This window comes from Delphinapterus leucas, chromosome 1 (assembly GCF_059928025.1).
Source record: "Delphinapterus leucas isolate spDelLeu-1000000601 "Yukka" chromosome 1, BTC_Dleu_Yukka2, whole genome shotgun sequence".
Taxonomy (NCBI): Eukaryota; Metazoa; Chordata; class Mammalia; order Artiodactyla; family Monodontidae; genus Delphinapterus; species Delphinapterus leucas.
The window spans coordinates 27664281-27682412 of record NC_143129.1 but is presented as its reverse complement, the minus strand read 5'-3'; the positions used below and the strand labels follow the sequence as shown (position 1 = coordinate 27682412).

The 18132-nt window shown below is 47.0% G+C and overlaps 1 pseudogene; it reads left to right on the top strand.

Moving 5' to 3' along the window:
* Positions 1–1129: 1129 nt before the first annotated feature.
* The window catches only part of LOC111177398 (large ribosomal subunit protein P1 pseudogene), a 24788-nt pseudogene continuing 7785 nt past the window's right edge, over positions 1130–18132 (top strand).

Here is an 18132-nt window from a genome sequence, read left to right as displayed (position 1 = left end):
GCACACACCAAAATAGCAAAATTCATAATTGACCAAAACTGGAAACAACCTAAACACCCATCAACCGTAGAATGGATAAACGTGGTGTTTTCATGCACTAGGATACTACACAGCAATGATGAACTGTATGCGACAGCACGGGTGATTCTCACAGATACTGAGAGGAAGACGCCAGTCTTCAAGTCATCTTGTGTGATTCTACTTATTAACGTATAAAATTCAAAAAGGCAACTGATCGATACCATTAGAAGTCAGGTTTATGGTTACTATTGGAGGGCAGTGCCTGGAAGGAGCACCAAGTGGGCCAGCCTCTGGGATGCTGGCCACGCCCTCCTTGATCTGGTGATGGCTTCATGCATGTGTTTTCTTACTGATGATTCATTGCACCGTGTGCTTATCATAGCTCTTTTCTATAAGTTTGTTCACTTCAGTTAAAAAGATTTTTTAGGGCTTCCCTGGTGGCACAGTGGTTAAGAACCTGCCTGCCAACGCAGGGGACACGGGTTCGAGCCCTGGTTTGAGAAGATTCCGCATGCCGCGGAGCAACTAAGCCCGTGAGCCACAACTACTGAGCCCACGCACCGTAACTACTGAAGCCCACGTGCCTAGAGCCCGTGCTACGCAACAAGAGAAGCCACCGCAACCAGAAGCCTGCGCACCGCAACCAAGAGTAGCCCCCGCTCGCCGCAACTGGAGAAAGCCCACGCGCAGCAACAAAGACTCAACACAGCCAAAAATAAATAAGTAAAAATAAATAAAATAAGTAAATTTATTGTAAAAAAAGGTTTTTTTAAAACTTATGAAATTTTTTTCTGTAATTCATGATTCTTCATCTGATTTTATTTATAATAAACATTTCAAAAATTTAAAACAATAGGAGTATCAATATTGAAAACGTGGGTCACTTAAAAGTAAAGAGGTGCATAGAGCCCAGTATACTTGAGGATAAGCCAGCCACTCTTTTCTCTTTCTTTTTCCCCTAAGACATCAGGCGTTTTGCTCATACTATCCTCCCATCTGGTCAGTGGTGAGAAAATAAAGTTGAAGAGGTGAGTGGGAGTGGAATTTTGTTATTTAAATTAGCCCAACACTAATATTCTCTCTTCCTGGGAGAATATGAGCTTCAAAGATGCCTGCAGCCATCGAGGTTGTCTGGACCAATGCTGCCTTCGGGAATGTTTCCTTAGATGGCATGCTGGCCATGCAGTCTGGTTCCACTGCCAGGTAGGCCTTGCCCCTGAGACGGGGAGGGAGGGAGGAACTCACCAAAGTGTGTTCCAAAGAACTCCTTCTTAGGTGTGGAGATAAGCAGTCCACGTTACATCGCAGCCAAGGACGTTCTATTTTCCAAGACCACAGTAAGTGTCAAGAGGGAGAAACTCGACAGCTCCTTAGCTTCCCTTCCCTCTATCTGAACACCTGCTCTGTCTCCCACAGTCCTCATCACCCAAGCTAGGAAGGTGGAAGGCATCTTCAGTTCTTCTGTTCAGTGATCAGGCATTTATTACTTAGATGTACTTATTCTCACAGACACTGACCTAGCTCAAGCTGTCTTTGTCTTTCATACGTTTACTTTGGCCTCCTATTTAATCTCCTATTCCAATCTCTTACACACTGAAACCGGGGTTGCCTTCAAAAGATACTAATTAATCATGTCACTTCTCAGTTTAGCATCCTCCTGTGGCCTAAACACATTGGTCTAATTATGCATGGGCCTTTGTAATCTGACATCAATCCACCTTTGGCACCTGTCCTGCCCCCTCTCCCCTGACTGGATATATTGCCATTCCAGTGGAACACCATGTTCTTTCACGTCTCAGGCCTGGCTCACAGTGTTCCCATTACCCACCTCCTCCCTCCACCCAAACACAAGACCCACTTCTGGGCTTGAAATACCCATCGTGAGAAGCCCTGCCCAATCCCTCACTCCACTTCCTGCTCAGACTGTGCTGACCTGGACTGTGGCCATTAAACAGCCTCTGCTTAAGTACTAGCTTCTCAGTGGCAGAGTCCTTAATTCATTTTTGCATTATAGCACTTGACACATAATAAGAACAAAGTAACTTTTTAATAGCACAATTGAATCACTTTGCCCTATGGCACAAAGCACAGCTAACATAGGGGAGATTTGCTGGAGATTTTATGTTGTTTCCACCCCAGGAATCTGCCAAACTGGAACTTCACGGCTCGTGGCTCTCTGAAGAGAAATCAGCAAAGCTTTGGAGGTGGGGCTTCCTCAGGCATTTAGTTATTGCTGATCAGAAGTCCTTTTAGCAATACTTCTCCGTGGCTAAGGAGCCCCTGAATGTGCTCAAGGCATTCAAAAGAAACTGGTTCTAAGAGCTTGGCCCACACAAGCATTCTCTCTCTAAAGCAGAAAGTTTTAAGGAGGAGATAATATATATTTATTACAACCAAAATTCTAATTACCGTCATTGCACAGACAGGAAAACCTCTGCTCCTCTGGCTAACTGTGAGTGAACCTGGTAAATGGACAATGGGTCTTCCTTACAGACTCCAGGAAGTTCTGCTAGCTTGAACTTTCTCAAAACTAATAATGCAGAAAGCTAAATGAGTTTCACAATAACCGAGGCCTTTAGAAGTGGAGATACCAGGTGACGGAAATAGATTAGGGAACTGTAGAAGCCCTGTTTTGCAGCGTATGTATAAGGAAGTCTGTTTTTCAAATTAAAAAGCCCTATCTGAAAAGGAGTCAAAAGCAAATTAATTAATTCAACAAATACTCTTTGAGCATCTACTTCATATCTGCTTTTTTCCAACTGCCTCCTTTATTACTCTCAGCTCACTTAGAACTTGGATGTTGAAGCAGCATTCAGATCCTCTGACCCTTTATTGCCAAACTCAGTTTGTAGTCCAGCTTAGATTCATTTATTAAAAATGACATTGTTTGTGCCACTTTAATTTTGCACCTTGCGCGGCACAAGTTTGGAGCATCTGTGCCTTGACGCACAGAATGTCACAGGCTTTGTTATTATTGCCGGTGGCATGGGATGGGGGAAGAAGAGGAAGGTGGACTTATAAACTGTATCTTTACTAATACATTAAAACTGAGACATATAGTATCTTCACTTTATATTTGAGAAAACAGGCTCAGAGAGGTTGAACAACTTGTCTTGGTCACACAACTAATAAGTGGCATCTGGAAATTCAAACCCGAGACTGTCTTAACGCTAAAGACTTTGTCCTCCTACATCCTGCTGGCTTTAGGGGCAGGAGATGGATTTCTGTGTCATGTCCCCTGGGGAACTACCAAAATGCCTTCTAAATCATTAACTAGTGTGAGTTGTAATAATAATAATCTTTATTAAATAGTGAATAACATTTTTTTCTTTGAACTCAAGCAACTAGTATCAGAAACCTCTCTACACAGTTGCCGCTCAGTAAACTCTGATGTTCTGACAGACAAGATTTTATTCATTTATTTATTTATTTTTGATCGCACCACATGGCATGCGGAACTTCCCTGACCAGGGAACGAACCCATGCCCCCTGCAGTGGAAGTGCAGATTCTTAATCACTGAACCACCAGGGAAAGTCCTGTCCATGTATATTTTAAATAGTGATTTTTAAATGGCTAGGGTGGAGGCAAAGAAATAACTATTGTATTGCCCAGCCTCGGAAGTAAAAGATTTAAGAAAAATGGGCAAATGTTTAACTCTAGGAACCTTAGAGTATGCTCACATCCCTCCTTAGTCATAATCAGAAGCCAATGTTTGCATTGTGCTTTTCAAATGCCTTTGAATCCTAGAGAACAATGGGTATTTCTCCACATCGCTGGGGATCTCAGGTTATCCAGCAACATTAGCATGTGTTTTATCTTGCAAAATATTACCTACAGTTTACTTACAGTCTCCTTCTCAAGACTATTGAATCGTAATGCTATAAAAGGCCTTTGAATCCTGTTAGGATTTCTCAACTCGATGACACAAGAATCAACTGACGCTCTTAAAAATAGGCTACCTGGCAGTCTCCCAAGTCAATAGAAATGAAAGCAAAAATAAACAAATGGGACCTAATCAAACTTACAAGCTTTTGCACAGCAAAGGAAACCATAAACAAAGTGAAAGACAACCTACGGACTGGGAGGAAATATTTGCAAATGTTGCAACCGACAAGGGTTTAATTTCCAAAATATATGAACAGCTCATACAATTCAGTAACAAAAAAACTCAAATGACCCAATCAAAAAATGTGCAGAAGACCTAAATAGACATTTCTCCGAAGAAGACATACAGATGGCCAATAGGCACATGAAAAGATGCTCATCGCTAATTATTACAGAAATGCAAATCAAAACAATGAGGTACCACCTCACACTGCACAGAATGGCCATCATTAAAAAGTCTACAAATAATAAATGCCGGAGAGGCTGTGGAGAAAAGGGACCCGTCTTACACTGTTGGTGGGAATGTAAATTGGTACAGCCACTATGGAATACAGTATGGCAGTTCCTCAATAAACTAAAAATGGGAGTTGCCATATGATCCAGCAGTCCCAGTCCTGGGCATATATCCAGACAAAACCATAATTCAAAATGATACATGCACCCCTATGTTCATAGCAGCAGTATTTACAATAGCCAAAACATGGAAACAACCTAAATGTCCATTGACAGATGAATGGATAAAGAAGATGTGGTACATATATACAATGGAATATTACTCAGCCATAAAAAAGAATGAAATACTGCCACTTGCAGCAACATGGATGGCCCTAGAGATTGTCATACTAAGCAAAGAAGGTCAGAAAGAGAAAAACAAAATACCATATGATATCACTTATATGTGGAATCTAAAATACAACCCAAATGAGCATATCTACGAAAATGAAACAGACTCAGACATAGAGAACAGACTTGTGGTTGCCAAGGGTGGTGAGAATGGGGAAGGGAAGGATGGGAAGATTGAGATTAACAGATGCAAACTATCATATATAGATGGATAAACAACAAGGTCCTACTGGGTAGCACAGGGAACTATATTCAATACCCTGTGACAAACCAGAATGGAAAAGAATATGAAGAAGAATGTATGTATAACTAAATCACTTTGCTGTACAGAGAAATTGACACAACACTGTAATTCAACTTTACTTCAATAACATTTTTTTTAAAAATGCTACCTAGGCCTCGCTGCAGACCTGTTGAATCAGAGTTCCTGGATGGGGCTTGGGTGATTTTTTTCTTTTATTGAAATATAGTTGACGTACAATATTATATTAGTTTTAGGTGTACAACGTAGTGCTCTGACATTTATATGCATTATGAATTGACCACCACAATGTCTAGTAAGCGTCTGTCACCATACAAAATTATTACAATATTATTGACTATATTCCGTGCTGTACTGAGGTAAATTACATGACCAGCTAAAGCCTCAGTCACGTTGAAAAAGAGAGGAAGCAGAAGCGAGATCTGCCAACGCTGGCTTCCTGATGATCTTGACTGAGCAAACGAAGCCGCCCTGGAGATCACGTGCAGTCCAGATGTGCCTGCCACCCTCGTTCTCAAGGTGAAGCCCCTGGAGAATTGTTAGCCCAGTGACAGCTCTGGTGCCACACTTTCCCCCCTCCTTCCTTTCCTTCCCCTGCAGCCAAGTCCAAGCAGCTGGCTGTGGGATGAGCTGACACACAACAATGAAAATTTGCCCCGGTGGAACTTCACAGGCTCCTTCCATCCCTGCTGGAGAGCAGTAGAGGCATTTGAGGTCAAGAGGCTGAGCCGGGTAGGGAACACAGCATGATTAGCAGCAAAGGGGATGAGGGACAAACGCCAGGAACCCTCCTTCCCGCTGCTTAGCGTGTGACAAAACTGGAAGAAAGGGAAGACTTTGGGATTTACGTGAGGTCTCAAATCTTGAAGGATGCTAAATTTGTTCTCACTTGGGACCTGTAACAGGTTCAGATGCCAGATGAAAATCAGGTTCATTTCAGGTGAGTCTAAAGATTGATTTTTTTTTTTTAATTGGCATCAGGGCACAATAGATATAGTAGTTTGCAGTCCATAGTCCACTCGTAACTTGAAATTAGAAACTGAAAAGCAGTCATGTAAGTGGGAGGAGAGATTTCATTAATTCATTCAACAAATATTTCTTAACCTGTAACTGAGCAGGTTCAGTGCTAGTTGCAGACAGTACAGCTCAGAGCAAAACTCAAGTCCCTCCCCCAAGGGCGTCTCCCCCTCCCACGGTGGGGGAGGGCATGGGGAGAAGAAAAGGGCAGAGTCAGCAAGTCCAGGTATGTCTATGTTATGCACACACACCAAATAGAACAAGTGGTAAGTGCTGTGAAAAAAAGGAGGGAAAGGGCTGGCGAGAGCTGTGCGTGGGTCTGTGGGTCGGTGGTTATTTTACATGGTGGGAGGGGACAAGGAGTGAAAGAGAGGCAGGTAGCCTTTGGGGGAGAGGGTGCTCTGCCCCACGAGACCACAGAACCTAAATGTCCGTCAGTCAAAGGCATCTACACCTAGCTGTGCCACCGTCCCTTCATGTGCTGCCAGCCTCTTCATCAGATCCATGACACCTGGTCAGCCTCTTCCAGGTTGACCGGCAGACCCTCGGGTACTTTCAAGCCCCATAACAGGCCAGGTTGGTGGTCTGGTCTTGCCTCTGTCCTCCTCACTCTCCAGGGCAGGACGTCGCAGCATTGCTCCTGTCCCAAGCTCCATCTGTGACATTGATGACCCCTAACCTCTGCAGAGGAGGGGCCGTGCAGAGCCATCATACCTGCACTCCCGGTGGCCTCACGGGTCATTACCTCGAGGCTGAGGGACAGTGGCTGTGAGCTGCCAGCCTTCCCACATTTTAACTCATTCACTTCTCACTGTAGCCCTGGGAGGGATGTGTGACTTTATCATCAGTTTGCAAATAAAGAGACTTGCCCATGGCTAGAGAGAGGCAGAGTTGGGCAAGTCTTATCCACTGAAAACCCCTTTCTTTAAGGAAACAGAGCACAATTATGGAAAGTTTAAACGTCTAGGGTTTAAATAACGCCCCAAGCGTAGTCACAAGGCAAAAAAACGGTGACTCAGGGAAGGAGAGAGGGCTTAAGTCCTCTTAAGTGCTGGCCATCGGTTGGCACAAAAAAGGATTAAGTGCAGAGCACTTCGCTATGGGAGAGAGCCATTTAATACACGTGTGGATAACTTCGTTCATTTATTTTTCTGTTGCTAAAGGAACTTGTAGAAATGCACAGCAAGGCAGCAGAAAGGTATGTGAGTCATCCATAATCTTGCTTTTCAGAGACTGTTAACAGCTGTCAAATATCTGCCTCTGAGACTTTCTCTCATCACGTGGATCGGGGTGACTTTTGTCCCTGGTCAGATGTTAACATTACTTCCCCACGAAGCAGGCCTTTCTGGGGTCCTGTCCCAGTGACCCACCTTCATTCCTACAAAGAATGACTCCCCAAGGTGAAAGTGAGGCAGGAGATAGATGGGCTCCAGGCTAGACACTTACAACTGGCCTCCTGTTCACACTTCCTGGGGTGAGAAGAAGATGGGCTCCAGGCCGGACATTCACTACCAGCCCCCTGTTTACATTTCCTGAAGCAAGAGACAAACGGGCTCCAGGACTACATATTTATGACCAGACTCCTGTCTGTATTTCCAGATCTGCACCTCAATATAAAAACCAGCAACAGAAATAGGGTAAATAACCAGACATTGGACATTTTTATGGCAGGGATCGAGTGGGACTAATTAAAAGATCAAGAGGTCATACATTTCCCATCCTTGGGGCAAGGGAAACATTGCAGGTGCGCAGAAAGACTCCTTGGGGGCAAAAAGGAGAGGGCGCCACTCCATGATATGTGATGCTAAGGCCATCCCATAGGCCTCTGGGCTATAATCCATCTTGGAAAAAAGTTGCGCATGCGTGTTCGAGAGGGTCCTGAGGCAGATCAGGTGTGGAAAAAGAAACCAGATAATTGGCCAAAGGTAAACAAAGACCCGGAAGAACTGCCTTATATAGATGACTTCAACGCCTCTTTACTGAGCTTCTCATTAGGGAGGATGCCCACACCCTTTCTCTCTGGGTGTGCATCTCTGCCTTGCTTCTGTCTTAAGTAAACAAACTGTTTCTCTGTGTGCTCTCCCACTCGTTGTGCTGTGTCTCTAATAATAAACTTTGTATCTGTTTTTACAGTTTTTGCCTCGTGAGAAATGCATTTTTCACTGGGGGCAGGAGCCAGGGGTTATGGTGGCTAGGATTCCTGGTTTGCATCCAGGCTACCCAGGTTCCATTCCTGGGCAGGGAACTAAGATCTCACTTCACGCCACCACTCACTGCTGCCTCTCCGAGATCCAAAGGGCACCCTGGCGACACCTGACTCCAAGGCCCTGGGACCAGAATCCTTTTGCTCTGTCTCTTACTGGGAGGCCCATCTCTTAAGAAGCCCCTGCAGAGAAGGGCACCTCATTGCTTTGCAGGCCGGCCCAGGCCTTTCTGAGGCCATTCTGATTGTTGGAAAGCTTTTCTCTCTTAGAGGTAGACTCCAGGTGAGGTCTGATCATTAACACAGCATGCTGGATGGGTAACCCAAGTTGCACTAAGTTTCTTTTTTTTGTCTTTTTTTGTTTTTTAATCACCTTCCTTGCAGCCAGTTTTGAAAAATCCAAGATGTTTCCCTCATGAACTACTTGATATCATCTTTCTCAGTCAGCTGTGACTGCCTTAACAAAATAGCACCAACTGGGGGGCTTAAACAATAGACACTTATTTCTCACAGTGCTGGAGGCTGGAAGTCCAAGACCAAGGTGCCGGCAAGGTAGGTTTCATTCTGACACCTCCCCTCTCGGCTTGTGGAGGTCACCACCTCACCATGTGCTCACATGACCTCTTTTATGTGAGTGGAGAGAGGAAGCTCTGGTGTCTCCCCTCATAAGGGCGCTAATTCCATCATGAAGGCTCCCCACACCCACCTCACATCCTCATCTAAACTTTATACCTCTCGGACTTCCCTGGTGACACAGTGGTTAGGAATCTGCCTGCCAATGCAGGGGACACGGGTTCGAGCCGTGGCCTGGGAAGGTCCCACATGCTGCGGAGCAACTAAGCCTGTGCGCCACAACTACTGAAGCCCACGTGCCACAACTACTGAAGCCTACACACCTAGAGCCCGTGCTCCGCAACAAGAGGAACCACCACAATGAGAAGCCCGTGCACCGCAAGGAAGAGTAGCCCCTGCTCGCTGCAACTAGAGAAAGCCCACGCACAGCAACGAAGACCCAGCACAGCCAAAAATAAATAAATAATAAAATAAACTTAATACCTTTCAAGGCCCCACCACCTAGTGCCATCACATTGGGGCTTAGGGCTTCAACATATCAGTCTCAAGGGGACACAAACATCGAGTCCATAGCACCATGCCAGATCTGCCAACCCTGAATGATTTTGTGAACCAACCCTCATCAAGAAAGAATGACTTTTGAAAGGTCTGTAAAGTGAGGGCTGCCAACCAGCTTCTCTGGACTCCATTCTAGGATTGTCTGCCTTATGCTGGCCTTTCTGGGACAGACCCCTCCCACCCATGTCCTCTGCCTGGCTCTTGTTTATAGAAAAACTTTATCCTCCTAGGCCTTCCCTGAGTTCTAAAGAATAAATTTAATCAGAGAAGTGAGAAAATGCAGAAGCAAAGGAAGACAGTCAAGCAAGACAAAATAATAATAGTTTAGCCACTAAACAAGGTCAGGGATCTTTAGTTTCTCCTCAAGAGCTATAGATAATACTCTGAGCCATGTCGTTTGAGCTGTTTTGCAGATACTGAATCCCCACCAGGTGGAAGAAGTTAACTGGATGCTGCCCTCAAGCACGCAGACCCCAGAACCAGGAGGTGGGTGATGTTGACTCCTGATGACCTCACCACCAACCCATCAGAAGAATGTCCATGAGCTGATCGTGCACGCCACCCCAACCCTCCCTTATCCTGTCTAAAAACCTTTCCTGGGCTTCCCTGGTGGCGCAGTGGTTGAGAGTCCACCTGCCGATGCAGGGGACACGGGTCCGTGCCCCGGTCCGGGAAGATCCCACATGCCGCGGAGCGGCTGGGCCCGTGAGCCATGGCCGCTGAGCCTGCGCGTCCGGAGCCTGTGCTCCGCAACGGGAGAGGCCACAACAGTGAGAGGCCTGCATAGCACACACACACAAAAAAACCTTTCCTGATAGCCTTCAGGTAGTGTGGGCCTTTTAAGCACTAACCACCTGGACTCCTTGCTTGGAGCCCAGCAGTAAATGCATACTTTCCTTCACCACAACCCTGTATCAGCATATTGGCTTTATTGGGTGAGCAGGCCCAAGTTTGGTTCGGTAACAATGCCGTGCTCCATGTATCCAAACCCTCTTGGAAGCCAGTTAAATACTTATTACTCAGCAAAAGTTTAGTGAGCACTTCCAGGCTCTGTAGGAGAGCTGGGGACACGGTGGCAAACAGACAAATACGGCTTCTGCTCTCACAAAGCCCATGTGATGGTTCATGACTGAACTGAACAAATATCTGGATAGGATGATTTCCGGTGGAGAGGCATACTAGGAAGAAAATAAGGGAAATGGGCACGGGCAGATCCCAGTTTTGGAGCCTGAAGCTTATTTGGGGACCCTCTTTTAGAAAAAGAATACATGGGCTATTAGTTTCCCAGGGCTGCCATAACAAAGTATCACAAACTGGGAGCCTCAACAATTCTCTCACGGTTCTGGAGGCTAGAAATCCAAGGTGTCGGTTCCTTCAGAGGGCTCTGAGGGCGCATGTGTTCAGGCCTCTCTCCAGTCATTCCTTAGCTGGTACATGCACCCCCCCCGTCCTCACCTTCACATGACATTGTCCCTGTGTTGACGTCTTCTTCTAAGTCTTGTTGGATCAGGGCCCCACTCCTCCAGCATGACCTTGTCTTTTTTATTTTTTTAATTTTTATTTTATGTTGAAGTATAGTTGATTAACAACGTTGTGTTAGTTTCAGGTGTACAGCAAAGTGATTCCGTTTTACATATACATGTATCTATTCTTTTTCAAATTCTTTTCCCATTTAGGATATTACAGAATACTGAGCAGCGTTCCCTGTGCTATACAGTAGGTCCTTGTTGGTCATCTATTTTATATATAGCAGTGTATATATGTCAGTCCCAAAGTCCCAATTTATTCCCACCCCCCGCCAGCATGACCTCATCTTGGCTAATCACATCCACAATGACCCTATGTCCAATAAGTTCCAATTCTGAGGTATGGGCGCTAGGACTTCAATGTGTCTTTTTTGGGGGGCACGATTCAACCCCCAACACAAGGCTAGGGCTCCTCCAGGGCTTGCAGGGGGCCTGTGCCAGCAGGGGGCTCTGAGGTGTAAGCTTCTTCAGCATGGCAGCAGCTCTACCCCTGGGATGTGGGTGGCAAACTGTGTGGCGAGGCGCCCAGCACACCCATCAGTGCCCCTCCTGTCCTCTCCACCCACTCTGGAGATCCCAGTCCCCCGTTTGCAGAAGCCCTCCTGGGTCTCTCAAGGGCTTCCTCTGCCCCCAGCCCCAGCAGACTAGAAGTGGCCTCAGGAGAATCCACCAGCCAGAGAGGAACAGAGGTTGGTGAATGTACACCTCAGCCTCTTCCTCCCTCAGACGGACTTTTTTTTTTTTTTTTGCGGTACGCGGGCCTCTCACCGCTGTGGCCCCTCCCGTTGCGGAGCACAGGCTCCGGACGCGCAGGCTCAGCGGCCATGGCTCACGGGCCCAGCCGCTCCGCGGCATGTGGGATCTTCCCAGACCGGGGCACGAACCCGCGTCCCCTGCATCGGCAGGCGGACTCCCAACCACTGCGCCACCAGGGAAGCCCCAGAGGGACTTTTTAAAAGATCTTTTATCGTAAGTGCAGATGCAGAAAAACACAGCGAAGACATCCAGGGCTTCTTGAACTACTCTAAGGCAGACACCCTGTAACCACTGGTGGGACATTCTGCGGTGTGGTCCGTCCAGTCTCAGGAGCCGCAGCACCAAGGTGACCTTTATCTGACTTATTTCCCCATCTCTTCGTCGTGCTCCTGGGACCACCTTCCAAATAAGTGGCTTGCACCGAATTCTTGTCTCTGGGTCCGCTTTGGGGGAAACTCAAAAGCAGGCAGTTGGTAAGGAAAGGCCTCTTTAAAGAGATGGCATCTGAGGCGAGACCTGGGTGTTGAGAAGGCGTTGGCCATGCAGGGACGCGGCCTAGTGTTGGGGGGCGGCGGGGTGCGGGGAGGCGGGACACGACGACCGCAGAGGCCCCAGGACAGTGGGCCTGGGGGTGTACGGGGAACAAAAGGAAGCCCGGTGTGGCTGCAGCACAGGCACGGGAGAGGCAGCGGAAGCCTGGAAATCCTGCGTGTGTGTGTGTGTGTGTGTGTGTGTGTGCTGTGCGTCCGCAGGTATGCGAGTCACGTGGGAGGTGGGGTGAGGGCCCCTGTGGGGAGAGGCCGCCTCCTTCTTCCCTTTTCACCCCTGCGGCCTGACACGTCCCCACACACACAGGAAGCTGTGTTTTGAAAACCCCATTTCACGTACCCATTCAAGTCCCGCGACAAGTATCTATTCAGATCAGGTCGTTAGGAACCACATCGTCTCAACAGCTGCGCTAGGTGCGGAGAACCCTGAGTAACCGGGACCCAGCTTCAGCTCCCTCGTGTTGGCTAATGATGGAAACACAGTTGCGGTTGCCCAATAGCGGCTCCGAAGCTGGGGCACCGCTTCCAGTAGAACAATTGGCATCTATTTAATAAGCCCCAGCTGCAAAGGGGGAATGAGTCAGGGTGTTGAAAGCTGCCCTCACCTGAAGCTGCGGTGGGTGTGGCTCCCTCTCTGACTAATTATTACCTGCCTTTGTTACTCTAGTGTGAGACAGGCCTGCTGTGGAATGCTGGTGGTGTGGATTGACAAACCCAGTGATGAGTTTTGCTGAAAAGAGGAAACCGCTCAAGTCAAACTTATAGAGACAGGAAGTAGAATGACAGGTGCCAGGGGCTGGGGGAGGGTGACTTGTTCAATGGGTACAGACTTTCAGCTCTGTAAGATGAAACGGCTCTGGAGATTGGTTGTACAACAATGTGAATGTACTTAATACTACTTAAGAATGGTTAAGAAGGTAAATTTTGTTATGTGGACTTTACTACAATTAAACAGAAAAAATTCTTGGGCTTCCCTGGTGGCGCAGTGGTTGAGAGTCCGCCTGCCGATGCAGGGGACACGGGTCCGTGCCCCGGTCTGGGAGGATCCCACATGCCGCAGAGCGACTGGGCCCGTGAGCCATGGCCGCTGAGCCTGCGCGTCTGGAGCCTGTGCTCCGCAACGGGAGAGGCCACAACAGTGAGAGGCCCACGTACCGCAAAAAAAAAAAAAAAAAAAAAAAAAAAGTGAGCTCCAGGCCACAGGCTCCTGTTCTGACTTCTGCTTAAGCACCCTGTGGTCCCGTCAAATGTGGAAATAACTTGAGGGGGTTACAGGCTATGCCACCCATCCCCACTCCCACCCTTTTGGGTGCCACCATGTCGCTGGGCCTGCTGCCCAAATTCCTGGGAGTGTTGGAATTGATATTACCTGTAAAAAAACTTCACACATTACACTAATTAGGAGAGGGCTCTGAATTCAAGAAAAATGTTCATTGTGAATCCAAATGCAAAACTCACGGACTTTGAATTTAGACACTAGACTTGAGTTGACTGTGGCTTTAGACAAGTTACTTATGCTTTCCTATTCATTTGTTTTCTTGGCTGCGAAATGAGGCTGATACCAATGGGAAGATTAACAGGGCATGAAGAGACCAGCCCAGGCAACAGCCCAGTGCCTGGCACATGGCAGGACCCCCGTCAATATTGGCAGCCCCCCAGTTAGGGTTCTCTGGGAACAAGTAGGTTTATCGCCCTTTCGTCCTCAGAAAGTTTGGCTTCTTACCGTATCATTCTGTGAAGTAGATTAAATTCTTCCTACACCTGTGCTTACATTATGCATTTACTCAGTAAACGTTTACAGAGCCTGGGTAACCCTCAGGGCAGGCAGGTCCAAATGGGTCTGGAGCAATGTCACTTTTCCCTAGAAGTTCAACCATGGGCCTAAGCTAGTTGCAGAGACAGCTTGTGGCATCGTTAGGTGTTTCTCCCTGGAATATGAGGAGGAGAATGGGGAGCGGGTGGGTTTCAGCCTTTATGGTAGAGCATTCAGAGACCCCAGGATTCCAAACTGCATGGCACTGTAGCCCAACACCTTGCTTCACACACGAACAAACAGAGGTTCTTCAGAGATAAGTAAGTAATTTCAGTCATGAAGCCTCAACGCTGTGTGGGCTATGGCTTGGGCTTGGGAACAAGCTACTTAAGTTCTGGGTTCTGGGAGATAAAAAGCTGGCTAGCCTGAAGCAAGTTACCTAACTTCTTGGATTCTCTGTTTCCTCCTCCTGTAAATGGAAGTAAGATTACCGACTTTACATTGTGAGATTTAAAAGGAAATAATGATGCTAAATTGAAATAAGACACTGGGACTTCCCTGGTGGCACAGTGGTTAAGTAAGACTCCGAATTCCCAATGCAGGGGACCCGGGTTCTGCCCCTGGTCAGGGAACTAAGATCCCACATGCATGCTGCAACCAACAGTTCTCATGCCACAACTAAGGAGCCCATGAGCCGCAATTAAGGTGTCCACGTGCCGCAACTAAGACCTGGAGCAACCAAATAAATAAACAAATATTAAAAAAACAAACACTTAACCATTCTTGTCAGGATGTAGGGTTTTTATTTTAAAAAAGAAAGAAAGAGAGAAAAGACAGTGACTTTCCTAATACATGATCACTCTTTTTTTTTAGTTAATTAATTTATTTTGGGCTGTTTTGGGTCTTCGTTGCTGCGCGCGGGCTTTCTCTACTTGCAGAGAGCAGGGGCTACTCTTCATTGCGGTGCGCGGGCTTCTCATTGCAGTGGCTTCTCTTGTTGCGGAGCACGGGCTCTAGGTGCACGGGCTTCAGTAGTTGTGGCATGTGGGCTCAGTCGTTGTGGCTCACGGGCTCTAGAGAGCAGGCTCAGTAGTTGTGGCGCATGGGCTTAGTTGCTCCTTGGCATGTGGGATCTTCCCAGACCAGGGCCAGAACCCATGTCCCCTGCATTGGCAGGCAAATTCTTAACCACTGCGCCACCAGGGAAGTCCCTATGATCACTCTTATCTCTGATCCTTTAAGAAAGGAGACAACAAGGGGATCAAAGGGATGAGTGAGACCATCGGAGTCCACCCAGGCACCTCCCAGGGAGCCTGGCCCGAGAGCTCAGGGGCGGAGGAATCTCACACATAGTTTGAGAAATCTCCTGACTCTACAAAGGAAGAGAATCAGGGACTCTAGATCAGTTAGCTAAAGGCCAACTCAGTTCCCAAAGGACTAAGGAGGTTTTTGGAATTTGACTTTTGCCCTTTCCTCTGGCCCAGCTCCTCCCTCTGGTGGAAACAAACAGCTCTGGTCAAACTGCTTTAGACCCAGCTTGTCTGGTGGCCCTGGGCTGGGACCCCAGAGGGAATCGGGTACTCTGAAGGGAAAGAATGAAATCTTCAGGAATTTGATGAATCTGTCATTCAGAGTTGATTTTTGGTGAATCCTCTTGCTTTTATTTATCTGTTTTTGAGAAGGTAGCTGGAGATGAAAAACTTTCTTTTACGAAATCGAGGGATGGCAGAGTTTGAATTAGAATCTGCAGTTGTTTTCAACTCTAAAAGTCGTTAAAGTCAAGTGCAGTGGGTGAGCTACCAGATTTACTTCTGAGCCTGTGAAGAGAAAGCGGCGACCCCAGCGGGGGCACTTGGTCGGGTGTGCACGGAACCAAGGGGACATGCAGGGTTTAGAAGCCTGGCTGGTTAGGCCAGCACTTTCATTGTCAGCGCTGAAACAGACATGACCAAGCATGGAAAGGTGATATGAAAGTGCTTTCACTCAAGACAACAGCAGAAAAGAACCACTTTCTGGCACACTTAAGGCCCAGCCTGGAGGGGAAACCAGTTGTCAAGACGTGTAGTTATTAAATCAACTATACTCCAATAAAACTTTTAAAAATAAATAAAATTTGCTTGCAAAATTGTAAAAAAAAAAAAAAGATGTGTGGTTATGGCTAAGATCGGAGACTGCTGTTCAGGGAGCTGGAAACCTCAACCCTACCCTCCATGTGCCAAAAAAATCTCAGCTCATAAGTGGGAAGGAAATTGCAGGCTTCAACCACTGCGAAACAAAGGACTATCCCCTTCCCTTTTTGACCAATGAAGGGTTACTCTGGGTCCAAGGGCCTGTTCCAGCAGCCTTGCATAATGACCTCACAGGGGAGGAATATTAGTGGCCCTCCTTGGATTAGTGAATTGCTGAGCTACAAGGAACCCAACATTGACGACAACTCTATTCCTCCAGGTCATTTCATGATGCAACGATTCTGTGCCTTTGCTGAGGATTACAAATACAGGGATGTGTGCCTGGTAACACGTAATCCCCTCTTTTTTTCTTTTCTTTTTTGTTTTTGCTGTGTTTGGGTCTTCATTGCTGCACGTGGGCTTTCTCTAGTTGTGGCGAGCGGGGCTACTCTTCGTTTGCAGCGCACGGGCTTCTCATTGTGGTGGTTTCTATTGTTGTGGAGCACGGGCTCCAGGCACGCTGGCTCAGTAGTTGTGGCTTGCGGGCTTAGTTGCTCCGCGGCATGTGGGATCTTCCCAGACCAGGAATCGAACCCATGTCTTCTGCATTGGCAGGTGGATTCTTAACCACTGTGCCAGCAGGGAAGTCCACGTAATCCACTCTTAACTCTAGAAATGCTGCCTGGGTTTCTTTGGGTTCTGTCTTTTGAAGAAAATTCTAAGTGTGTGCCCCAGACCCCCTCGGACCCCTTCCTTTTGATCTTTGTGTGCCAGTTCACACACGCCTGTTATAGCAGCTACCTCTGAGCAGCAGCGATGCATTCACTTGTCAGCATCTGAAAGCTTCCCCTCTGCTGGGTCCAGTTATTTGCTTTATGAACCATCTGCCAATTTGGATTAAATTCGGCGAAAACAAACTCCATTTTCAGATGACGCTCCCCATTCTTCTTCTTCCTCTACCATGTCATCAATTTTCCAACCAAAAAGTACTGGCATGCTCTGACCTGCATATCCTTCTGTTGTCAAATCCTGCTCCTTTTTCCAACGGGGACCCTCCCTGGGTTGTTACCACACTCTGTTTTGCTAATCCCCATCGCAGACCTCACCCTCAGGCCGGTGGGGATCTCTGGCTTTGATGTCTTCAGGTCTCTGCTGCCACCTCTCCTCCACTCTGAGCCCCCGTTGCAGGTGCCACCCTCATCCTTGTCCTAGCTCAGAATCAGATACACCGAGACGGTCTCAGGGGTTTAGTGCTGTTGGGTTTCTGAGGGTAAAGATTTTTCAGGGCCTTCCCAGCCCTAGGGTCAGACTATCCTTGCTTCATTTCAAATGACTAAGGCTCCTGGAGAGTTTTCCTAAGAAGACAAGAAATAACACATTTCCCTCCTTATCCAAGCAAAGTAACTTCTGAGTCAGCTGTGCCAGTGGAACAGCAAGAGCACAGGCGTGGACAGCCCCGCTGCTTGCAGCGCACACCCTCACGCTGATCTCTTGGAACCTCCGTGTCTTCATGTGAGCATGTGGGATATGGTATCTCTCTCCCCCAGGCCAACATGGATTAAAATGCGAGCCCGTGGGGACAGTCTGGCAGAGTTCAGACACTGATCAGCGGCACTGTTTTGTGCCCTCCATTCAGTTCCAGCCACGTCGTGGCTCTCCTATGTAAGGCACTGAGTCCTTTGTTACTGAATTCTTTCTTTTTAAAAAAAATTTTATTGGAGTACAGTTGACTTACAATGTTGTGTATGTTTCAGGTGTACAGCAAAGTGATTTTTCCCAATTACAGAGTATTGAGTAGAGGTCCCTGTGCTACACAGTAGCTCCTTGTTAGTCATCTATTTTATATACAGTAGTGTGTGTATGTTAATCCCAATCTCCTAATTTATTGCTTCCCCTCACATTTCCCCTTTGGTAACCATAAATTTTATTTCGAGATCTGTGAGTCTGTTTTGTAGAAAAGTTCATTCGTATTATTTTTTTAATACCATGTAAGTTTCAGGTATACAACAAAGTGATTC